Here is a 26483-nt window from a genome sequence, read left to right as displayed (position 1 = left end):
CAGAAGACATCAAGAAAAAGCACATCCTTAACCATTCTGCATTGTTCTCATTATGCAGAAACTTCCAATCTATTGTTTTCTGGGTCTAAAGATAAGAAGCCGTGAGTTTAACTCTTCTTCATGTACATTCCGGTCCATATTTCATAAGGCTGCAGTCAGATCAATAAAAATGAGAGTTTGGGGAACACATTTTCTATTACCAGCATTCTGTGATGAAGTCATTACTTAAACTACTTATTCACATTCCATCCCTTCAAGGAGCTCAGGTTTATATGCATAATTTCGTCTCATGTTATCCTTGCAGCAACCATGTGATGTCACAGCCCCAACAGAAATCCCCACCTGTGGCAGCCCTAGAAGGGAAGCCTCCACTGGTCCCAATGGGAGCTTTGCTTCAAAGACTAACAGCAGCTTCAGGGGTGGGGTGCTGGAACCATGACAAAGGATGAAAGGGTTGAATCCATCCTCATCCTCCTCACCCCCCCCAGGTCCCCATGCACCTACCATTTATATATCTCTCCCTTTAGTCATAATATTTTTATTGAATAGTCAAGAAGCACCAACATAACAAAAAGAACGAACACAAAGAATCAAAACAGTGAACCATAAAATGTCCCCTCCTGCAAGGACAACAGTACAAAAGCACAGTGCCTCTCCAAAGGAACAATAAAGTATTGACACACCTGCACCTGCTAGTTCTAATTTTAAAGGAGGAGGGGGAAAACACAATGCAACTTCAAAGTGTGTTACTCCAGTAGTAGTTTGGTGCTTCAAGCAATCAATGCCAGCATATTCAATACGACTTCACATCCACACCCACAAGTTTCTTGGGCATAGACAATGTGAAGGGAAATGTTTGAAAATATCCCTAGGAGTTGTCTTCTTTATACAGTGGTACCTCGGGTTAAGAACTTAATTCATTTTGGAGGTCCGTTCTTAACCTGAAGCTGTTCTTAACCTGAGGTACCACTTTAGCTAATGGGGTCTCCCACTGACGCTGCGCCGCCGGAACACGATTTCTGTTCTCATCCTGAAGTAAAGTTTTTAACCCAAGGTACTATTTCTGGGTTAGCGGAGTCTGTAACCTGAAGCATCTGTAACCCGAGGTACCACTGTATTGTGAACAGAGAACATTTCTGCTTGCCCAAAGGCTGTACCCCCAATTTTTCACCAGTTCCCTCTACCAAGTGCAGCTGTACCTGAGGACTGAGGAACTCACCAGAATTGTATGTGATATGGTGCAAGGGACCATTTATTGCAAAAAGATATTTGTCTTTGTTTGAATTTATTTATGCACTGCAAGGACCTACGACAGGATACATACATTCAATAAAACAGATTTAAAAACAATAAAGCATCACTTAAAATAGGGAAACTAAAAACTAAAAAAAACTAAACAGAAAACATAAACTAAAAGGAAAAAAGAAAAAAAGAAAAAAAAGTTTTTAAGCTTAAGGAAATTCGCAAAAAAAATACATTTCCGACATGGGTTGCCATACGGCTGGACATTTCAGCACTTTCTGTTTCTGATGGCCAAATCACCAATGTATGGCAACCCTACTTAAAACCATAATTGAAACACACACAAAATATTACAGTGGAAGCCAATTGAAACTGATTCTTCTGCCCTATTAAAAAGGGGGAGGGGCAAAAAGGCTCATCTTGATGAAATAACAAGAATGCAATGACAATGCCAGATGCATCTCCAAGGGGAAGGATTTCCAATAACAGGGGAGCCACCACAGAAAAGGCCTTTCAATGTGCCACGACCACTTAATCAACAAAGGGCTTCCCCTGCTGACCTGAACATTCAGGTAGGCTTCTATGGGAGGAGGAGCTCCTTCAGATATTTGGGCCCCCAAGTTATTTAGGGCTTTGTATATACACAATCAAGGGATATACATAAACTTTATGATATAAGTAAGTAACTGTAGCATGTTTGGAATTTGTTGAGTTTATGCTTCCACCACCTGTTGGTTCTAGTCCGCCCTGGTTCATGCCACATTTGCAATGCAGCTTCCAGTATCAAACTAGTTGCACATGATTGGCTTGAAAGAAGTGCTAAGAGCCTTGCCCCTCCCTGCTCATGTGGACAGGGCAGAGAGAGGGGACTTATACAAAAAGGTGTTAAGGGCTGCACTATTCCTTGGAACCTCCAAAATGCCCCTTTGGCAACATCCACAGAAGTTGTTGGAGTGTTCATTGAGTGAGCGTTGCATAGGATCCTGGGAACAGTGCTTTCTAGGACTTGGATGGGGAGCAAATTCACATATTTCAAAAGAAGCAGAGGCAGCCAAACAAGAGTAGGAGAGAAAAAACAATCCTGAAAACAGATTGAGAGTTTTGCATGAGCTACAGTTCTTTACATTTTAACAAATATTATATTTTATTAATTTTTCCGTAATACATGCACACTATAAATCGATTACTAAAAAACAGACAGCCGTAATTTCATTGATATCACGAACTAAATTTAATTGTTCTCATATATGACATTCAGCCCAGAAATTCAACAGCTTAGTTTTTGTTCATTTTCATCCACTCCTGGCTTGCTTGTTAAATAACGCTGCAAACAGAATTACAATGCACAGATACATCATTATCAGCTAATGAACAGTGCAGCTAATGAGAAACTGAGCATCAGCATGCAACTTATTCTTTTTATCTTTTCAGGCTTGTTTAGTGAGCAGCTTCCTTACTATTGACAGTTTGTACGTACGTGACAAAATCAGTTGTACATAACTTACTTATCATAGAATAGTTGCAACTAATCATCCTGTATAGCAGGTATGAGGAACCTTTGACCCATGGAGTAAAATCTGGCCTGCAAGTGTTCCTAATTTGTCCCATGGGGCTGTTTTCCCCTGCCATGCAAACCTGTACCACACCTGACATCATATGATGTCATGTGTGGGGAATGTGAAGCCATAGCTGAAAAGGAACATTTGGAGTGTTACTGGAGCATCCTCTTGATGTGTGTGGTGTAGTGGTTAAGAGCGGTAGTCTCGTAATCTGGGGAGCTGGGTTCGCGTCTCCGCTCCTCCACATGCAGCTGCTGGGTGACCTTGGGCCAGTCACACTTCTTTGAAGTCTCTCAGCCCCACCCACCTCACAGAGTGTTTGTTGTGAGGGAGGAAGGGAAAGGAGAATGTTAGCCGCTTTGAGACTCCTTCGGGTAGTGATAAAGCGGGATATCAAATCCAAACTCCTCCCCTTCTTCTTCTTCTTCTTCTTCTTCTTCTTCTTCTTCTTCTTCTTCACTTTTAGGGCCAAATGCAAGGTACATGTGATAAAAGAGCTCCAAACCAATGCAGCACATTCATGCTGCAAATATTTCATATAAGGCCAACCCAGCCAGCTCATAATAATTTGTTCACATACCAGTGCACTTACGTGCATGGGCATATACCTTGCACTGGTATTCACAGAAAAAGCTAATTTTGGTTAATTAGTGATACTACTCTGGGATATTTACTAGATGAAATTATCCTAGACAACTGAGTATGGCAGGCAGGTTTGTGTTGACTATAACTGTTTGGCTAACTGACCAACAAGCATTAGTGTGTGCATCTGCTGAGAGTTAGCAACAATCACACGAGAACTGAAATATTTATTTATGAGGGAAAATAATGGCTTTTGCTGTGAGAAATGCAGATGCATACATACACAGATCAAAAAGCATATACAGTGTGTGTGTGTGTGTGTGTGTGTGTGTACGCGCGCATTACACAGGCAGCCCACCCATGTTGTCAGGAATATTTTCTTAGTATTAAGGAAATAGGAAAAGAGAAGTCTGAAGGCAGAGAATTGCCTTATATACAGAGAGACAAGGTGGAGTCCTAAGGACCCAGAATCAGTGGCGTAGCGTGGGGGGTGCAGGGGGGGCCGGCCGCACCGGGCGCAACATCTGGGGTTAGGGCAAATCCATGGGTTAGGGGGCGCAAATCCACGGGTTAGGGGGCGCAAATTACTTGCCTTGCCCCGGGTGCTGACAACCCACGCTACGCCACTGCCCAGAATAACTGAAGGCAGAGATAGATAGAAACAGAAAGAGAAAAGCTCATTTGCAAAGCACATACTTTCCTGGTCTAGCAAGAGAGTGAAATTGGGAAAATAAAGGAGTCAACATGAAGCTAGAGAAATGCTATATTTACTTGTCTGGTGGTAGGAAGGAAACAGAGGCAACACAAACTCTAGTTCTGCTGAGACTTATAACACTACATGAAGAACTATAGCAAGGCTAGATGGAATTGACAGGGGCTTATCATTTTAGATAATCCTTCCGTCTGCCAAAAGCGGCATGCTCCAACCAGAGTGGCTCATCATCCAACCTCAGGGTGACTCTCCCTTATCGTCAACCATCAGCTCTTCCCCTTTAGAAAGGCACATCAGAAGTCTTGACTAATTCTGAAGAAAATAACAAATAGGGAAGGCTGTAACTAAGCTATTTAAAGAAAAAGAGGGAAATGAGCTAACTCTAGCAGCTGTCCATGGGGATAGGTATCTGAAAAAAGAAGCATGGAATGTTCCCCAAAAGCTGAACAAACTGGGGATGCAACATGCAGACAACTATAGGAAAAACCTATCATGAACCTCACCCTGAATAAAAAAGGGCATTTCACAAAGGGTCCAGGCTGGACATTAACATCATTATTTAACAAAATTTGTTAGTTCTTCAATATAGTTTTCAAATTGTCTATTCATTTGAGAGCCTAATGCATTCCTTTAAAAATGAGACCAATTAGATAATTATACCAAATCTCAACATTCAGTCAACTTTATTGACTGAAACCAATGTTGATTGCATGACAGTTGACAACGTTGGTGGTAATAGCAGCAGAAGCAACAACAACAACCCAATAAGGTTGTTGTAAGCTTTGCTGAGATGATGCATGTGTGCAACATATTCATATGTACTGAATACTTGACATTCTTTGTGCAAATTTTGTCGTAGCAACAACTGCCACTGAGATTGCACCAAGACTGTGTTGCTCCCACAGCAGTCTGATCTAACTGCAGCAATTACATTGAGCTTAAGCAGTAAAGAATTTGCAAACACAGGAATAACATATAAATAAGGTTATTACTATATACTAATGAACAATCATCTAATAAAGTTATGCAAAGAAGAGCTTAAGCAACATTTGCAATATTAACCATGGTACTAAAATTATACTAAACTGACAGAGCACATTTTAGCAAAACGCAGTTATGTTTTAGATGTGTGCCAAATAAATGAGTAAACTTTAAGCCAACTTTTAAACAGCTGGGGGCCTGCCTAGATAATTACTGTGTCTTTAGCTTTCCAAATCTGCTCATTAGTAATGACCATGTCTATAAAAGTATGCATTTTGACTACTACACTGCAGACAAATGAAATTTATTGGGTAGTTAAATAATCATTGTGTTTTTAAGCAGACCACACTGATTTAAACTGTGATACATATTTTCAGCCTTTTAAAAAGACTCATGCAGGTCGATACTGAAAACCCAGAGCACAACCTTTTGTCTGCTGGTACTTACAGATTACAATAAATATAACAGTAGGAAAGTGAAGCTATTTCTCCAGTAATGATCTAAATGAGCTGTGAATTACCTAGATGAAATGAATGCAGTAAATGAAACACACTATCATTTTGCTAAGCAGACTATGTAGTAGTATTGATAAACTGCAACCGTAATTACCACATTCTTTCATTTTAAAGATTTGTGTGTGGCTCCACACAGAGTGTTCAATGTGACACTGAAGTGAAAAATACATGTAGCAAAACACACACACTTTATTTTCAGTGCCTCCCTGCTCAAAAGGTGAAAAAAAGAGGTAGTCTTTGTCTACAACTTTGGCCCATTTAGTGCAATGGTAACGTCACAGTTTTAGTACACATTGTAGAAATTCATGCAATCCTATGAGAGGGATTGGTATTCTGTTGCAAGGAGGCAAAACAGATGCAACTCTGGTTGGCAGAACTGACTATAATATTAAAAAGCATTATTTCCTTAAACAGTCACTTGAGTAAGCTGATGTCCCCCAACCTCCAATCATCTTGATTTTCAGAAAGCACTTGCCTCATGAAGAGAAAGGAAGATTCAGTTGTTCAGTACTGAAGGAGAAAAACCTCTAGATGTGCTGATCACATATGTGTGATACAAGTGAAAAGGCTTTTGTTTAAGTGCTGTTGTGCTCAGGTTCTGCCTGAGAGCTTCCCATGATCATCTTGCTGGCCACTGTGAGAACAGGACACTGGACTATATGGGTCGTTGGCCTGATCTAGTAGGACTCTTATGTTTTCATCTTTATACCTTAATGGATAAATAAACAATCATTCTAAATGGTCTACTTCACATATTAAAATAGAGTCTCAGCAATCTTCAGTGCATTGCTAATGGAAAAGCAGTGAAGCACTTCCATAGCAACCCTAGCCATAAAAAGGAGCTATAATCAAGGAGGTGGATCCTTCAAAGTATCAAGCCAGTATAGCACAGAAAAAGGCCAATTCTGATTCCCCCTCCCCGCAAAAAAAACCCCTCATAATTTATTTCTACTATCCATGCCAGACCTAGATGGGTAGATAGAGAACCTCTGTCTAGTGAGAATAGATCTTTTCACCTGGCTCTGGTGAAGAAGGATGAATGATAATGGAGTGCTCCAAATGCCTCCAAGCCCATTGGTACTCTGTCTTGTAGTAAGCACCGCGCAGATAAAAATATTCAAAGCACAGAACAAACTGAGATAGCTGTGCTGTTTCCCCCTCTTTTATTTCTCCCCAAACAGAATTTCTGCATCTTCCCTCAGACGTAGGAGCCTTCTTGGCACTTTTCAATGTGGCTTTGCACATATAACCACCAAATCCTCTGAAAACATACCTTCATAATAATGCAGTGTTTTCATTGCTGAAGAGCACAAAGAAGTGTGTGTGCTTTGTCACCTGTTTTTCCTTTTTTGCTGGGCATTTTCCACAGTAAAGCTAACTGCCTAAATCTATGGTTACTGGTGATGAATCCTATACCAATCAACTCTTGGATAATTAAAACAAACACATGTTGTGACTGTTAAGGGATGCAACCTTAAAAGAGCAAAGAAGCAATTGCATTATTTTAATTGTGTGCACACAGAGTATGCATATACTGCATCTGTCATCCTGAAGCATATACTTTTCATTGTTACTTTACTTTTTCATAAATAGATAAATTGACTATGTGTCCAGAGAGTCCCTATAAAGCAGTGATCCTAGACAGGGCACAGGCAACTGACATTAATTGCAGTTCACAGTAGAATATATTGAATACAAATACTGATTTATATCATCCAGCAAGGTAAATATACAATGATCTCCCTCACATATCATATCCTATGAGCTGGGCACAATCCAATTCACGCCAACCCAAGTCAGACCCATTGAATACGTTTGATTAAATCTATACCAAGATTGTGCTTTGTGCAATGTTTTGAGTGAGCAGAGTATTAAGATCAACAGTTGAGGTTCATCTGGTTGTGCCACATTTAAGGGACATCTATAATGTGACAATCAGAGAAAAGACTTATTTTGCCATGGCACTCCAGCTGTGGAATGCCCCATCACAAAGCTTTCCAAACTTCTCATGTCAGTGACACACTTCTTAGACATGTATCGTTTTGCGACACAGTAATGATGTTTTGGGATGCGGATGGCACTGTGGGTTAAACCACAGAGCCTAGGACTTGCCGATCAGAAGGTCGGCGGTTCGAATCCCCATGAAGGGGTGAGCTCCCATTGCTCGGTCCCTGCTCCTGCCAACCTAGCAGTTCGAAAGCACATCAAAGTGCAAGTAGATAAACAGGTACCGCTCCGGCGGGAAGGTAAACGGCGTTTCCGTGCGCTGCTCTGGTTCGCCAGAAGCGGCTTAGTCATGCTGGCCACATGACCCGGAAACTGTACACCGGCTCCCTTGGCCAATAAAGCCAGATGAGTGCCACAACCCCACAGTCGGCCACGACTGGACCTAATGGTCAAGGGTCCCTTTACATTAATGAAGTTTTACTAGCAAACTGGAGGTTAAACTAACCCCTTTCCAGCCCCTGATCACAGTGAGTTTTTTGCACCAGTTTTTTTTTTAAACTGTGCTATTTCAGCAGACATTTCTAGGGGCTTAATCACCTTGTATGGGGTTTTGATGATAATTTCTGTTACTAATTATGTTGTGGTTTTATCTACTCCTCTTATCTGTACTTGTATTTTGGTCAGTTGTAGCTCTTGGTTTTAAAATTTTAATGTACCCTGCCCTGAGATCATAAAGTGATAAAAGGTTTTTTTGTGTAACAAATAGGGGGAAGGATTAACCATAAGTGTGAGCCCCATGCCATGCTATCAGCCTCTGAAAATATGCATCACCATGTGTCCTGCTATGTAGAATCATAGAATCATAGAGTTGGAAGAAACCACAAGGGCCATCGAATCCAACCCCCTGCCAAGCAGGAAACACCATCAGAGCACTCCTGACATATGGTTGTCAAGCCTCTGCTTAAAGACCTCCAAAGAAGGAGACTCCACCACACTCCTTGGAAGGAAATTCCACTGTCAAATAGCTCTTACTGTCAGGAAGTTCTTCCTAATGTTTAGGTGGAATCTTCTTTCTTGTAATTTGGATCCATTGCTCCGTGTCCGCTTCTCTGGAGCAGCAGAAAACAACCTTTCTCCCTCCTCTATGTGACATCCTTTTATATATTTGAACATGGCTATCATATCACCCCTTAACCTCCTCTTCTCCAGGCTAAACATGCCCAGCTCCCTTAGCCATTCCTCATAAGGCATCATTTCCAGGCCTTTGACCATTTTGGTTGCCCTCCTCTGGACACGTTCCAGTTTGTCAGTGTCCTTCTTGAACTGTGGTGCCCAGAACTGGACACAGTACTCCAGGTGAGGTCTGACCAGAGCAGAATACAGTGGCACTATTACTTCCCTTGATCTAGCTGCTATACTCCTATTGATGCAGCCCAGAATTGCATTGGCTTTTTTAGTTGCTGCGTCACACTGTTGGCTCATGTCAAGTTTGTGGTCAACCAAGACTCCTAGATCCTTTTCACATGTACTGCTCTCAAGCCAGGTGTCACCCATCTTGTATTTGTGCCTCTCATTTTTTTTTGCCCAAGTGCAACACTTTACATTTCTCCCTGTTAAAATTCATCTTGTTTGTTTTGGCCCAGTTCTCTAATCTGTCAAGGTCGTTTTGAAGTGAGATCCTGTCCTCTGGGTTGTTAGCCACCCCTCCCAGTTTGGTGTCATCTGCAGATTTGATCAGGATGCCCTTGAGTCCATCATCCAAGTCGTTGATAAAGATGTTGAATAAGACCAGGCCCAAGTCAGAACCCTGTGGCACCCCCCAACAACCACTAGAATGGCGGCAGCGGGATATTGGGTAGGATTCAACTAAGCTGTTGCATGTGTGGGACAAGGTCCACTCGTGCAACAAGACCTCCCCCCCTCCTTGCATACCCCCTAAATCTGCTCTGGAGGGTTGGGGTAATTTCTGGTAAAGTGTATTTCTACACTGAGCGGAAAGCTCTTACTTACTTAGTAGCAAGGGAGTAGGTGAGTTGCTGGGTGAGAATAAGCTCCAGTGAGGGCTTTCATTATGTTTTAAGTGGGGAGGGGGAGAGAAAGCAGAGCTGAGACCGATATTTTGATAGCCATAAGAATTGTATTCTCACAGAGCAACCCTAACCCAGGGCTAGTGTGGTGTAGTGGCTGGAGTTTCAAATCCCCTCTCAGCCATGCAGCTCTGGGTGAAAACTCCAGGAAGATTTAGGGGAGTGCACCGCTGCTTTCAATAATTTAGAAATTTTGGTTGCTAGACAGATATTGTTGGATTCACAACGAGATGTGCTGCCTGAGGCTGATGAGAGTTGGAGTCAAACAACACCTAAAGGTTAGCTACCCTGTTGTAGACCTAGCAAAAACTTCCTTTAGCCATCCTATGTCTTGACCAATTTCATTAGCACAGTTGTCTCTGTACCTTATATTCCATATCATACAGCCCCTCCTGACGTTAAGACCTGTGCTGTTTTCCCCAGAGTGCTCCCTCTGAGTAGGTTGGTCAATAGGAGAGGAGTCACAGCATCAAGTACAAAACAGTAAAGGTCAGTAGGCTAGGAGCTCCAGCTCAAGTATGGTCAAATTCATACCTGGATTTGGTCTTTATAGTTTATCAAGATGTTTATATCTGAACCAGACCAAACAGCTAAAATACAGTTTATGGGAAAGCGCCTGCATTAGGCTCATTTTCTTTCACCTTTAGGAGCAAATCAAAGGCTTCTATTTTAGAATTAACCATAGTTTGAGTGTCATGTGAATGGTAATGATGAGACAAAGATTTATCTAATATGGTTATGTAATCCTCAAGATGTCTGTAAGGTTTGTAGTTTTTATAAACAAACACTAAAGTTGCAGGGATTTTATTTAAAGGAACTGTTTATATTTAACACATTCTGAAATCTCTAACCCTCAGAATGCTCACTATGGACGTGGACAGCATGTAAAATAATTTTAGAGCTGAATGCCCAGAATTTCCTGCATAGTTAAATAAACTGTTACATATTAACTACTCCCCAGGCTTTCATAATGACATAGTAAAGACATTTTTTATGGAACTTATCAGTAGCTAGTTTGCTGAAGCCAGAAAAGTAAATCTTTAAAGCAGCATTGTTCTCAGTTTCAAATCTACATTTCCTTTCCCAAGTAAGCTTCTTTATCTTAATATATATATATATATTTAAAAAGTCAATGGTCTAAAACAAGCATAGGCAAACTCTGGCCCTCCAGATGTTTAGGACTACAATTCCCATCATCCCTAGCTAACAGGACCAGTGGTCATGGATGATGGGAATTGTAGTCCCAGACATCTGGAGGGCAAGAGTTTGCCTATGCCTGGTCTAAAAACTACACACAAGTGAATAATTTTGCCCCATTTCATCAGTAGCAAATAAACAGCCTTCCCCAGCACTTCAGCCTCCCCTTCTGCTACAAGTAATTACAGAATCATAGGATTGTAGACTTAAAAGGCACCCCAAGGGTCATCAATGCAGGAATCACAGCTAAAGAATCCCTGGCAAATGGCTGCCCAACCTCTGTTTCAAAACCTCCAAAGAAGAAGAGTCCACGATCTTCCAAGGCTTTCCATTGTACTGCCAAACAGCTCTTACCATCGGAAAACTATTCCTCATGTTGAGTCAGAATCTCCTTTCTCATCGTTTGAATCCACTGGTTCATGTCTTGCCCCCTGGGAGCAGTGGAAAACAAACTTTCACAAACAACCTTGCATGGCATTCACTTGACAACAGCAATTTCAGAGGAGGCAGATCAATTATCTGCATCCTCTCGAATGCAACAGGATTATCTGGCAAATAAGGGTGCTTGAGGTCAGGAATAAAAGAAAATGTATGAAAGCTTATCATAATAGATTACGATGCGAATGTGGAAGCAGTGCAGGTTAAAGCACAGATACCCTATATCAAAGCAAATTGTATTATTTCCATTCAAGATGAAACAACAGTGTTTAACCCTGCATATTACACCATTATCTGGCAGCATCTGCTCACTAAATATATGCTGCTGCTCCCATCGCTTCAATGTAGTGTATGCACAGATGACGAGGTTCAGATATTGGAAGTGCAGGTTCAAATTCCCGCTCATTCACGGAATTCAATGGTTAGTCTCCAGAAGATCCCAGTTTTTCTCAGTGTTCTGGTTATCTTTCTCCCCCATAGAACAACTGAACAAATTCCCTCTTAGTGCTGCTAAATGACACAGTATCTACCCCTCATAGATTGATAACTGATGCAGAAGGCTCACTGTAGGGGGACAGTAAATTCATTCTCATTCCTAATTGTAGTTGCTTCCCTTCATCCTACACAAAGTCAGTGGAATGTGAAATTGACTCGACTTGATTGCAAGCATCTTCTTGCCAGGTCAATTTACTGTCAAGGGAAACCTTTTTTTTTCTTTTTCTTTTAAGAATACAGTGGTACCTCGGGTTAAGAACTTAATTTGTTCTGGAGGTCTGTTCTTAACCTGAGGTACCACTTTAGCTAATGGGGCCTCCTGCCACCACCGTGCAATTTCTGTTCTCATCCTGAAGCAAAGTTCTTAACCCGAGGTACTATTTCTGGGTTTGCGGAGTCTGTAACCTGAAGTGTCTGTAACCTGAAGCATATGTAACCCAAGGTACCACTGTACCAGGGGGCATAGCTGAGAGAAAGAGGGAGCCTTGCACTATTCCCCCCCTTTTTTTAAAGCACAATGCATGCAGATGTATCTCTATATGAAGAGGCACCCACCCTTAATTTTTAAAAAAATAAAAAACCCTCTACAAATACTACTAAGGCAACGCTAAATAACGTGAATAGAAACAGGTGCTTTGACATGGCCACTGTTAAATACATATCTGTTTTACATATGCACACACATTGCTACTGCAGCAGTGATGGTGGTCATGCTGCTGGAAGCTAGCTTTTTTCCTTCTCCGTCGGGGTTCTTCCTACAGTAGGGGTGGAGAACCTCAGGCTCCGAGCCTAAATGCAGCCCTCCAAGCTGCTCTGGCCCTCATGGCCTTCCCTTGGTGAACCGCTTAACCTCCTTGATGGTTTTGGCTTGGCTGGAATGCATCCTTCAGCTGTGATGTCATCTACTTCCTTGAAAAGGGGTGTTTGTGTCACACCTCTGACTTTTGCACATCTGGAATATAGCCTCATGCTAGGGTTGGAAACTCACGACATTTCAGAAATTCCCAATGCTCAGAAGCAGCTTTTCAGGAGGCCTGGAAAGCTTTACTGGGTATGAAGGAAAGGTGAAACCAGATGCCCAACCTTGAAAGAGTGTAAGTGTTTTCCCTTAGTGTAAAGCCTCTGTTGCATACAAGCTATAAGCCTCAAGCCAATTATGATAAATTTTGCAACTTCTCCTTTTAGCTAACACCAAAGAGATGCAGTATAAAGTTGGGATAAGAACCTGAAACAGAAATATGTCCCGAACACACAAAGGGAATTTTTTTCCTTGTATCTCTACATTCAGGAGAGTCATCATGTTGGGAACAAAGAAATGCTGAACAGGCCAACAGTCACATTGTTACTGAGGTTCAATAAATTTGTATCAGCTATCACTAAAATCGACAGATATATCATTTATATAAAATCACTGCAAAACTAAAATTCTAACTAAGCATATCTTCAAACATGCTTCAGGCACGTTCAAAATAGTATGATTTTTGGATGTATTTGTCTATTAAAAACAACCTCAAAGGAACAACAAAAAATTAATGGTTCATCTCTTCAATGACCTTTCAGTTCATGCAGGGATAACAGAGCTGACTCAAAGCATGTCTACAAAGGATGAAAATGTAACTTTCCATGTTCTCTGCCTGGAGACACATTTCATCATCTGTCACAGGAGAGAGGCTTCCTTTGAAGATGAAATATCACATTCACAAGGGCTTATTACAAGCGCTGAGATTTTTGGCAAGTTGTAGGAGGAGAGAGTTATAGGGGCTGAAAGGGAAAATTTGTCTCACCTGTGAATTTTCACTTTCTGTGGGACTAAGGCATGGCAGCCTTCTCTTTTGGGAAAGCCCCTCCTCTTGGGCAGAGGCAAACTCAGGCATCAAGTAGAGTGGTTCCCATAGACATCAGGCCGTGCCAGAAGATGGAATAGAATTTGCTGCAGCAGGTAGCCCTGAACATGTAGCCCCTACAGAAAAGGACTGTAGGCTGCACACCAAGGCCTACAAAACACTTACAGACAGTGAAACTGCTATTTTAAAAGCCACAGAATACTTTGAAAGAGAAAATAGAGAAGGCATTAAATAAGTTTACCCCCAAGATTCTGCCTAGCCTAAAACCCCAGAAGAACTATGTATTCATTCCACTGGGAATTCACCAACAAGACAAAATTGCCTTTCCCCAGCTATGCTAGAGTGCTGCAGCCTTCACTTTTAGGATGCTGAAGAGCAGTATATCTTTAGGGTGGGTCCCAATATGCTTTATACCAGATTAGGTACCAAGTCTCAGATGTATCCCGAAGTTTTGGGAAAGAACCTTTCTTACAATGCTGCTTACAGTAATACATGAATCAAAACACATTTATAACAATGTAAACACGATTACAGTAAAACTGAAATAGAACCACAGTATTTAAAAAAATGGCAGCAGGTGACAACATTAAAATAGCACGGAGTCTCTGGTCCCATCACCTCCTGGCAAATAGAAGGGGAAGAAATGGAGGCAGTAAGAGATTTTACTTTCTTGGGCTCCATGATCACTGCAGATGGTGACAGCAGTCACGAAATTAAAAGACGCCTGCTTCTTGGGAGGAAAGCAATGACAAACCTAGACAGCATCTTAAAAAGCAGAGACATCACCTTGCCAACTAGTTAAAGCTATGGTTTTCCCAGTAGTGATGTATGGAAGTGAGAGCTGGACCATAAAGAAGGCTGATCGCCGAAGAATTGATGCTTTTGAATTCTGATGCTTTGAATTGATGCTTTTTGAACTCTTGAGAGTCCTATGGACTGCAAGAAGATCAAACCTATCCATTCTTAAGGAAATCAGCCCTGAGTGCTCAATGGAAGGACAGATCATGAAGCTGAGGCTCCAATACTTTGGCCACCTCATGAGAAGAGAAGACTCCCTGGAAAAGACCCTGATGTTGGGAAAGATGGAGGACACAAGGAGAAGGGGACGACAGAGGACAAAATGGTTGGACAGTGTTCTCGAAGCTACTAACGTGAGTTTGACCAAACTGCGGGAGGCAGTGGAAGACAGGAGTGCCTGGCTTGCTTTGGTCCATGGGGTCACGAAGAGTCAGACATGACTAAACGACTAAACAACAACAACAACAACAACAACAACAACAACAACAACAACAACAAGCACAGAGTCCAATAAAACCAGAGATCACAAAATAAAGCAGCAGCACAGTAACAGCACCCCAATCAAAATCCTAAGCATTATGAAATAGCAATGGTAAACAAATATAAGATTTCAGTGCCCACTTAAAAGTCTGCAATGACAAAGCCTGTCCTAACTGGAAGATAGTCCCTCCCTCCTCAAAAAGTGGAGCCACTGTCCATATGCTGCTAACGTAGCAACTCTCCATTTGGAGAGGAATCTTACTATTACCTGTCAGTGGCTATTAGCCACAATCACTATATGGAACTTTTATGTTCAGTGGCAACATGCCAATGAATGCCAAGTGTCAAGAAGCAACAGCAGGAAAAGGTGACTGCCTTTGTGGCCTTCCCAGGAGGCTCTGGTAGAGCAGTATAGGATTCAGGATGCTGCACAAGATAGACTTTTAAGCCTGATCCTGCAAAGCTCTTCTCAGGTCCATGTGACCTGATAAGCTCCCTTAATCCAATTTCTGAGCCACCTGCCAATACAAGAAGATACTTTTGAACTGAAAGAGAAAGAATTAAAAGGCTGGGAGGAACAAACAATGTTTTTTTCAAGGGTATGTTAGATTGGTATATGTAGAAATAAGGAGTCCTTTGGACAAGCTGTGCCCTTCCTCACATTTGGATGGGAGGGGAAAAGAGAGAAAGTTGGCAGTGCTTACATCCTGCAGCTTGTAGAAGGCAGAAGACATGTATCTGCCTTAGAACATGAGGTGTCAAAATAGGGACGGGGCAGAGGGTGTGTGCTGCCTACAATACCACCTACAATGTGGGGAAGATCTATAAATGTTTAGTACCAAGTTCTGAGGAGAGTTTCTAAGCCTCCCTCAGAGTGGGAACCATGTGAGGATGCTAATAGTTTCGAAGTTCAGCCAAACATGCTTAGGAACCACCACCACCACCCCTACAGAACTTGGTGCCCAACATAAGGGAATGTGAGTTCAGAGCAGCAAACTCTGTGAGTTCAGAGCAGCAAACAGGGCTACGAGAACCTTTCTGAACATTCCCAGAGCCAAGATATGAGATTAAAAGGCAAGGCCTAACACTGGAAATGTTGAGGAGAATGTACAAAATGTAGGTACCTTCTGAGAGATGGGTGAGTTGGAATATTAAACGTATGCCCTAGAAAATATTTGCAATGCATTGGAAGGAACTAATCTCAGATGTTCAGCTGTGACTTAGAATTGTGGAGTTGGAAGGGACACTGAGGTTCATCTACTCCAGGCACCCCCAACCTTTGGCCCTCCAGATGTTTTGGACTACAATTCCCATCATCCCTGACCACTGGTCCTGTTAGCTAGGGATCATGGGAGTTGTAGGCCAAAACATCTGGAGAGCTGCAGGTTGGGGATGCCTGATCTACTACAACCCCTGCAAGGCAGAAATATACAGCTATCCCATAGAGGGATCAAACCTGCAACCCTAGAGCTATCAGCAGCATGCTATAACCAACTTAGCTATTCAGGCTGCTTAACTATTTAATGCAAAACAGAGATAATGTGTCCGTGTCAACCAAGAGAATTGCACTCCCCAACATTAATATGCATTAATCTTACTAAGGCATATGGAAATCTCATAGAGAATGGAGAGACACAGGACTCATAAGTGTTGTTAGTGTGTTGCCAAAGCTTCCTGGGGGGTGGGTGGGTGTGGGTGTATGAATAGTAGGTTTTTTGTATGAAATTGTTAATGGTATAATGTTTTTGTTATTTAATGTGTTGTAAATTGCTCGGAACCTTTGGGTACTACTCCTAACAACAACAACAACAACAACAACAACAACAACAACAACAACAACAACAACTTTCCCCTTTCAGTCAAATGTTTTTAGAGAGCAGATAACTAAGGCAGAAAAAGCAGCTGGAAACTAAAGGAGACAAAGGGATGCTAGTGGCCCATTCATTTTTGTTCAGTCAATGAGAACACACACGATACAGGCAAAACATGGAGGAGAGAGGATTTCCAGGCTGCAGTCCTGCCTCCTCAGACTTTCCAGGCTGCAAGGCCATTTATTTATGTTTCTATTATAGGTTGATTAAGGCTACTGAGACATTCAGAGAAGGGGAAATAGCAACAGCAGGAGATTAAGATGATTATAGATTTTATTTAATAAAAAAAAAAATGCATCTTGCTCTTCCAGCCCAAATGGGACCTTCAAGGCTATAAAATAGATAAATGACAGAAACTAACTGGAACCCAATAAGTAAACAACTACAAATCTCCTGCAGAACTGAGGCCATTGTTTCTCTGTGAAAAAGAGTCTCCTTTCTGTTTCAATCATTTCTAACAAGCCTTCTGTGGCACACTCAGATCAAGCCTTGAGGATACCTGGTTTTCTCTTCTCTTATTGACATTAGAATTAGAAGCAGATTTTCCATTCAGAAGTGATGCTACAATCTGAGGATCTAGCATGCCATTTATAGACATGACTTAACTTAAGGTCATTAATTTCAATGGGCCTACCCTGAGCAGGACTTAACTGAACACAACCCATAAGAACATGGGATAGAATTCAATGTAACTCCAAGTGGGATATGGGCAAGTGGAATGAGGTCCACCCTAACAATAAGACATTTCCTTATCCTCCCTCTGTCCACACCCTCACACACATACTCTAAACCTGTTCTGGGCCATCTGCCCACCCAAAAACACCACCTCCAGAGCAGATTTAGGTGGCACGGGGGTGGGGGTGGGAGTGTTAGGGGATGGAGGAAAAAGTCCCATTGTGCAAGCAGACCTCATTCTGTGCACACAACAACCTAGTTGAATCCCACCCCCTAGAGGAGCCTGTTGAAACAGACTAATGGGCCCAAACTTGTACAGCACCCTGTTGTCACAATGGCCAACCAGATGCCTGTAGGAAGCTGCAAAGATAATGACTCACAGTTGCATTGGTCTTCCTTTAGATTTGGAAGGCTGTATAGGGAATAGAGAGGAGGGGTTTTTTTCTGGCTTGATGTACTCAATATGATTATACCTATGATTATATTAAGGCTAGGTACTTTAAAAGAACTGATATCCAGGGAGAAATTCAGTTGAGAAGTTTTGAAGCACAATGCAGCAATATGTATATAAGCTCAATTTGTTCTTTATATCCACAATGATGTAGTGGTCAAATGACCAGACCCCAGAATCGTGTGAAATAGTATATGGACTTGTGTTATATGCATATCAGACAAACTGATACCAATATCGTGGCCATGCTATTTGGATAGTGTACACATGTTTATTTATTAGGTAAGGTATTTAAAATTTTCTCATTCCACACAGTTAATCAATATTTCATCTTTAATTGGCAAATAACTGATGAAATGAACTGAAAATAATTTCAGCACATATACACCAACTAGAATTAAACTGGATTTTTTGTTCATAAATTAAACTCGTAGTGATGAAGCATGTCAAGAAACGTTAATGCAATATTGAATGCTAGCTTTTATTTTAGCTTTCCTATTTCCCGGTTGCCTTTCTGTCATTACCAGCACTGTGTCTTTCTTGACACAGCTTATGCATAATGCAATTCCTAATTATCATCACTGACTTATTTCATTTTATCCCAACACTAATATGAGGCACAAAATCAATCCTTTCTTGCTGAAAACCCGGATGGGTTTTTTTCCCCAAGTGCAAAGGAAAAAGAGGCAACATTCAACTAAATAACTGTGCAAGTGGAATAGGAATTCCCCACCGCCACCCACCCATGTGCTCTGCATCATCTCCAAATCTGCTCCATAGGGTTGGGGAAGCATCCAGTTTTCAGAAGGAAGGATGTGCCATAGCAGAAGCAGAAATTCTTTCCCCGACAGAACGGTTGCCCTTTGAATACAACCCAAAAAAATTAAACTGTCAGCCTCTGCCCCACATTACCAGAGAACTTCACACAGCCATGCTTCAGGGACTGGGGTGTGAGTGTGTGCTTATATAAAATTTAACCATTAGGGCCCAGGTGGCTGTCAGTTTCAACCTCCATAATCTATTGTCGTTTCAACAAAGATGTGCTTTTTGTTAGAAAAGTAGACATCTGAGGGAGTCGTAAGGGAAACAGCTTTGCAGCTCTAAGTGCCTCAGGAAGCACTGATCACTCCCTGGACCAGAGGTGGATTTAATGCTAGACAAGCGGTGCAGTCGCACCGGGTGCACAAACATAGAGGGTGCCTTCTCAAAGCCCAGTAAGTGCTTGTCAGCCTTCAGGGTCCTAGAGTCCTCCTGTCTCCTTCCCAATGCTAGGCAAGCTCTTACCAAGTTCTGAGAAGGAGGTGGGAGAGCTCTAGGACCCTGCCAGAGCCTCTCGCCTAAGCCAGCACCATGAGGGCTGGGGATAGGGCATCAAATGGCCTTGCACAGAATGGCAATTTAATGAGGTTCGCCCCTGCCAGGATCCACTCAGCCAATTCCCAATGGCTAGCTGTAAGAAGTCAAGTTGGGGAAAGGGAAAGGCAGGTGGCCATACTTCTTAAAGCAACTTGTCTAAATCCTCCAGCTGCAACAAATTTAAACTGGTACAGTACAAATGGATCAAACAGTGCACTGGGTGGCTCCAGGGAACTTGCTCAAACTGTGGCATCCAATTCTGTCTGAATCAAAGTGAGTTTGTTCCTAAAGTGCCTCAAAACGTTGTTACAGCAGGTTGCCAATGACATCAGAGCAATGACCTCTTGGCCAGATGATGAAGAAGAAAAAGCCCATTCACCACACAGAATAACTCTGAATATAAGAAGAGCCTGCTGAATCAGGCCAGTGGCCCATCTAACCTAGTATTCTGTTCCCTCAGATGCCTGTAGGAAGACTGCACAAGAACACTCTGCCCACCTACAGTTCTGAGCAACTGGTATTCAGGAGCATAATGTATTCAGAAGGATACTGTGTGTGCCAGATGGCTGCTTGTGGATGCAGGTGTTAAGTGAGGTTCAGACTAAGATTTATGCCACTTTGCTCTAGCCATCAACCCTAATAGAACTGGTACTGCACATTCCTCAGTAGAGATGGCACGGGCAGAAGGGACTCAGCGGGCCTGCACAAGGGTGAGGAGCTTCGGCCAACCCTGAATTCACTGGCATGCACCTCAGTCAATTTACTTGTGAAGCCAGCCTTGCAACATGGTGAACATACTGCTTCTCTCTATATTTGTCCCAGCCTGAGGCTTATCAGATTTCAAGGCCTGATAGGAGGAGTGACAAGCAGCTGTCAAATTAATGCAGTGGGCGGAGAAGATGGAGGAGGAGGAGAAAATTGTATGCATCACTTCCATAGAGTGCTAAATTGAATAAGGCCATCCTTGTTGCAATAGGTACATTGTACAGCAGATTGCTACAGAGTGTGGTAATTGTAACTTCCTTGCAGTCTTCAAAATCAGCATTGAGTATGCAAAGCAGGTGTGGTGTTACCAGAAGGGAAATCTGGAGCTACTGGAAAAATCTATGGGCAGTTTATAGTAGATCAGTAAGGATAACAGTAGCAACAACAATTAAGGCTCTCCTCCAAATGAATAAAACTGAGTGGATTTTTGTGTGAGAGAACTATGAACTCAGTTCTCTCCATGTTACTTATGTCTAAGAATATGATCTCCTCTCTTTCTAATTGGCTCCAGTGGATCTTGGGGTTCAAGTAAAAGTAAAAAGAATTAAATTATGCAGTCTTGAAGTCTGCCCACCCCAGTGGAAATATTACTACTTGAGCTCCATTGGATGAATTTTGATTAATGGTAACTTAAAAGGAAGGCTTCTTACAACTTAGTTTTTTAAAGGTATTTTTAGTTACCAGTACAAATCTGCAAAAAAGCTAATCATCAGTAGGTCTCTAGTATCCCATTTTCAATTCCACACGATCCCATTTCCAGCTTGCCAAGTGACTTATTTCAGGCTTCCTCATTCTCAGCCCTCCAGATATTTTGAGACTACAATTCCCATCATCCCTGACCACTGGTCCTGCTAGCTAGGGATCATGGGAGTGGTAGGCCCAAAGCATCTGGAGGGCCGAGGTTGAGGAAGCCTGACTTACCGTATTTTTCTCTCCATAAGACGCACTATTTCCCTCCTAAAAGGTAAGGGGAAATGTGTGTGCGTCTTATGGAGCGAATGCAGGGGGGCAGGCAGGAAAAGCCCCCAAGAGCCACACACAAGCTCCGCGCGGCTCTTTCAGGCTTTTCCCCAGGAGGGAGAAGGGACTGATGCAGCCAGTTTCCTTGTAGAAAACCCGCAGGAGCCGCACGCTCCTTAAAGGGTGCATGGCTCCTGTGGGGTTTTGCAGGCGTATTGCCATAGCCGCACACAGCCCCTCCAGCCTGGAGAGGTTGCACACCGCTAAAGAGGAAGCCGAGACAGCGAGCGGGATGGATCCTGCTTGCTGTCTCGGCTTCTCCCATAGCCGCGCACTGCCTCTCCAGCCAGGAGAGGTTGCGCACTGCTGAAGAGGAAGCCGAGACAGCGAGTGGGATCCATCCCGCTCGCTGTCTCGGCTCCTGCCATAGCCACACCTGGAGAGGTTGCACGCCGTTAAAGAGGAAGCCGTTAAAGAGCAGATGGATCCCGCTCACTGTCTTGCCTTCTCCCATAGCCGTGTACAACGTCTTGGAGCACAACCTCTTGGCGCACAAGAAGCCATAGCCACGCGCAACCTCTCCAGCCAGGAGAGGCTGCGCGCGGCTATGGCAGAAGCCAAGACAGTGAGCGGGATGGATCCCTCTCACTGTCTTGGCTTCTTTGCTTTTTGGGGCTGGGGGGGGGGGACACCCGGGCTTCTCTCGGCAGCCCCAGAAGCTCTGGGAGAAGCTGCTCTTTGAGGCTGGGGGGGAGGGAGTAATATATTTTTTCTTGATTTCCCCCTCTAAAAACTAGGTGCACCGTATGGTCCAGTGCGCCTTATGGAGCGAAAAATACGGTATTTCATTCATGGTTTAAATGCTTAGGCATTTAATGCCATGCTCTTCTGATCGCTCTATCAGTGCAAGCATTTCTGCTTGTCTGGTGACACAATCCCCCTCTCCTCCCACCTCCATGCATTGTTCTGAGTGGGTGTCCTGAGCCTCCTGAATAGATTTGGGTGAGATGTGGGTCATATAAGAGAAGGCAGGGGAGTCCCACTGCAACAGCAGAAGTCTTCTCTGGCTTCCCCTAGCACACCAGGTTAGTTGAAATCCAGTTTGCTGAGATGCCACTTCCAGTACCCAACCACATGGAGATGCTAATAAATCAACCTGCTCACAGGACACTCACTCCACACAGAATTCATTGTGACTTACCACAATGGCATCAAAATGGTAGGAAAGATCCCCGAAACAAACAAACTCACATTAACATCCTGTCAGGTGGAACAAATCAAGACTGGCTCCACAAAGACTGTTTAAGTCTAACAGAGGCATAGGCAAACTTGGCCCTCCATGTTTTGAGACTACAATTCCCATCATCCCTGACCACTGGTCCTGTTAGCTAGGGATCATGGGAGTTGTCCCAAAACATCTGGAGGGCTGAGTTTGCCTATGCCTGGTCTAACAGATACAGTAACATCTTTTTTAAAAAATGAAAAGGCAAATATAGCTTAGGGAAAATGCCAGATTTATGTGCAGATGTACTACAGATGTACTACAACACAAGCAGAATCAAGCTGCAATACCTGTGTCTTCCATTGTATTAATTTTTAATACTCCTCTCTGTAATTAAGTCTAAGTTTTATTAATCAAACAAAGGTTGTGTTCCACTCAGTCTCTTTTCTATGTCATATCAAATACACAGTAGGTAAAACACTCACAAATGCACTTGCATTCTCTGTTGGAGAAACCACAGTTGTTGTTTCTCTTCCGCAAAATAGCTGAGAATGACTTCCATACTGGATTAACAGATGCCATCTAGCATGAATGCCTGCCCAAGGCTGAAACGTCTGAGTAAAATATAGCAAAACCATATGGCAAGTCAGAACACATATTATTTACACAACTATTTACATAGGAAGCTGCCTTACACTGAGTCACGCTAGTGGTCCATCCAACTCGCCACTGTCTACACTGTGTCCAGCTGTTTTTGGACTACAACTCCCATCATTCTTAGCTAGCTAGCAAGACCAGTGGTCAAGGATGATGGGAGTTGTAGTCCAAAAGCAGCTGGAGATCCAAGTTTGGGAAACACTGGTCTACAGTGACTAGGAGCGGTTACCCATGGCTTCAAGCAAGCGTCTCTACCAGCCTACCTGGAGATGGCAGGAATCAAATCTTCTGCATGCAAAACAGATTCTGTACCACTGACCTACATCTCTTCTCCTTCATTTTAATTTAAAACACCCACACCCATCCCCAAGTGGTAAGTGACTGGAAGATGGAAAGGTTGATTTCCATCACCCCATGACATGTAGTCAAAAGGCAAAGTGAAAATCAACGGGGGTGACAAGTAGAAGAAAAGAATCCCAAGAATATGTATTTATTTGGCAAGATTCATATTCATTGTATCATAAACTGCCTTGTGACCTTCAAATGAAGGTGGTATAGAAAATTTAATCATCATCATCCACCACCACTTAATCAACAAAAATCTCTAAGCAGTTTACGTAATATGCTGAAGAAATGCAATTGAGACCTTTATGCTCCTGTGTAGTTGGTTTTTTAACAAACACAAACACACACACACTCCAAGTCAGTAGCTTAGCAGATGTGTTTTGAAAAAACTGAAGTTTCAAAGAAGTCTTCAAAAGCAGCCCTACACACAACTCATTGCAGAAATCTAATCTAGAGGTTACCAAAGCACAGGTAACTATGGCCAGGCTCTCTATGATCAAGTTGGAAGACAGAAGCTGTAAAGTCCTTTAGAGGGAGTGCAACCCTGTCCAAACACCATGTAGAACAAATTCAAATCAGAGCCACAAGCAACTCTGATTGTTCTAGGTCTTAACTTAACTTAACTTAACTTAACTTAACTTAACTTAACTTAACTTAACTTAACTTAACTGATTGTTCTAGGTCTTAACACAGATATATATTCTGTTCCCCTGGCAGCTACTACTGCTTTTTTAAATTAGCCTAATTATTAGACTAGCGTGTATTAAAGTAGACACTAGTCATTGTAAAATCAATAAACCTGAATTCTCAAAACAGCACTTAATTAACTTTCAGTGCAGTACAACCGTCACCTTATGCAGTAGATCCACAAAATTGCAATTCTTTGAATGAAAGAAATGGTTTTAGCTTGGAATGGTGAAGGTTACATTGATAACTAAAATATTTTCAAGCACACGCTACTGAAGTTTCTGTCTATATCACATCTAGAATTGGATCTGCATATGTTAAGCAAACATGACTCCCTATATGAGCATACCATACTGATGACATTATATTTAAGGCCCTGCTTTGTATCCAAATAGAATGGGAAGGAAAGTCATCTACAGCAAAGAGCATGGCTCCCACAATTGTGAGCCAAGGCTTTCACAGGAGGTTATCAGAAACCTCTATCCCTTTGCTTAACCAGGCATCCCCAAACTTGGCCCTCCAGCTGTTTTGGGACTACAATTCCCATCAACTCTGACCACTGGTCCTATTAGGGATCATGGGAGTTGTAGTCCCAGAACATCTGGTGGCCGAGTTTGGGGATGCCTAGCTTAAACAGTTATTTAAGGCACATGTATTCAGAAAAGCTTTGAATAATTGATATTCTTTCTGGGTGCTTATGGATTAGTAAACATTTCTGCTATTGTTTTAGATAGTTGTTTTTATCATTTTTGTTATTAGAATTGGTGTAAATGAAAATAGGGAAAGGTTGTGCAGAAAAGATAAGTAGATGTCTCAGTCAAGGCACTCCTTTCTGAAATGAGAAATGAGGTTTTCCTAACAGAGTATACAAAGTCCATTATTTCTGATGCATTGCTTCCATAGACAAACACTGCTTTTGAGCAAGGCTGAAATCCTATGCAGCTGGTAGCATATCACATTTAACCTAGTGGGACTTACTTCTGAGTAAACATAGAATCGGATGAGGGTAGATAAGACAAGAGTCTTCTTTGACTAAGTAATGGTAATTTTCATGCACGCTTAACATTCTACGCTTTGGGAAATAGCATTTACACCAGAGAAGGGTAGGACAGAAATCTAATAGGTTATTTACTGCTACTAGTACTTCTAAACATTATGCTGGCAATTATCATTTTACTATATGTAGATGGGGCTGGGTCTTCTATCTCAAACAAACCTGGGTTTGAGAAGACTGATGGAGGCAGCTTCTGAATACTGTCAAAAGAACACCTGACATATAATTCTAGCAACGTCATGCTGCCGGCCATTCGATGGCAGACCAACTTTGCATGCATGGGGAGGCAGTAAGCAAACTCAACTCCCAATCAGGCAATGCTGATATACCTTGACTTGTGCCCAGGGCTGGTTCTAAGCCTGTATGGACCAATCAAAGTGCTCGGTTTATACTGGTGGGCAGGGCCTCAGGTACAGACCACAGGGAAGATTTCCGCTTCTGTTCCATGGCCCAGGCTATTTAAGCCAGCGCAGGCAATAGGTTCAGCACTGCTGTTGCCAACTTCCCTACCCACCTTCTCTCCTTCTATTTAACTTGTGCTTGGTTTGAAGAGAAGTTAGTCACCAGGTGTCAGGGCTGGGAATGATTTTTTTCTCCTCGCTACAAATGGCCTATAGTAACAACAACAACAACAACAACAACAATTTACAAGGGTGCTGGTTGCATTGAGAAGGATCCATAGTTGGATCCCTGTAAGGGCTTTGAATTTGCTTCTTAATGTCTTGGTCGTAGCTCAAGAGACAGGGGATGGGGTAGGTTGCCATAAACTCAAGTTGGGTCCCACAAGGAATGGCCCATGCTGTGGTGGGTCTAAAAAATGTCTCATGGTTGTCCAGCAAGTGGGCTGGGCCTGTTACCAACCAGAAAATCTTTGCCATGACGAACTTATAGATGATGTTGCCCACAGAAGTTTTGATGATATCAAACGAACCATCTGATCTTGTAGTATTTCGTTGCTACTGCATGACTTGTCTAGATGTGACTGGTGCACCAAGATAATGGACATTCAAAAAAACACACAACAACAACACAGGTATCTGGATAAACAATCAAACACTACTAAGTCCTTCATAGTTCCAGTCCTCGCATGCATGTCACTGCAAATACTTCTACATCGTGGTGCTCCCCAGAAGGGGCATTTGCATTGTGCTGATAATGCAAGTCAGCAGTATAAAGCTGAAAGCCTCCATGCAGTACCAGCCACGGCAAGGGGCATACAGTGTTGGCTCAGAGGTTTTGGGCTGGCTGATTTTATAATCAAAGCACAATACAAAACAGAATGCTCCAGAGTACTAAGCATTACCTCACCACCAAATGACAACAGAATGAGGACACTACACATAAACTGCTGTTAAGGTCACATCAGCCTTTTCACTTGAGAAGTCAAGGTTGACCCTACCCTAAAGCAATCAATACCACAAGACAGTTTAAAGACCTCTGTTGCTGAACAATGTTAAGTGGACTCTGCTGATAGACTAGCATATAAAAATGTTTATAGCAACTACTCCAAACAAACAGCAGACTCAACAGCATACTTTGCCATTCTTCTTTTGACAGAAACAA

The 26483-nt window shown here is 42.4% G+C and overlaps 1 protein-coding gene across 2 annotated transcripts in view; it reads right to left on the bottom strand.

Moving 5' to 3' along the window:
- The window catches only part of GALNT13 (polypeptide N-acetylgalactosaminyltransferase 13), a 157969-nt gene that overhangs the window by 100385 nt on the left and 31101 nt on the right, over nt 1–26483 (bottom strand). The window lies entirely within an intron of this gene.

Source organism: Podarcis erhardii, assembly GCF_964252035.2.
Source record: "Podarcis erhardii genome assembly, chromosome: 1".
NCBI lineage: Eukaryota > Metazoa > Chordata > Lepidosauria > Squamata > Lacertidae > Podarcis > Podarcis erhardii.
The sequence above is the reverse complement of the archived record's forward strand: the minus strand, read 5'-3'. Positions and strand labels throughout refer to the sequence as shown.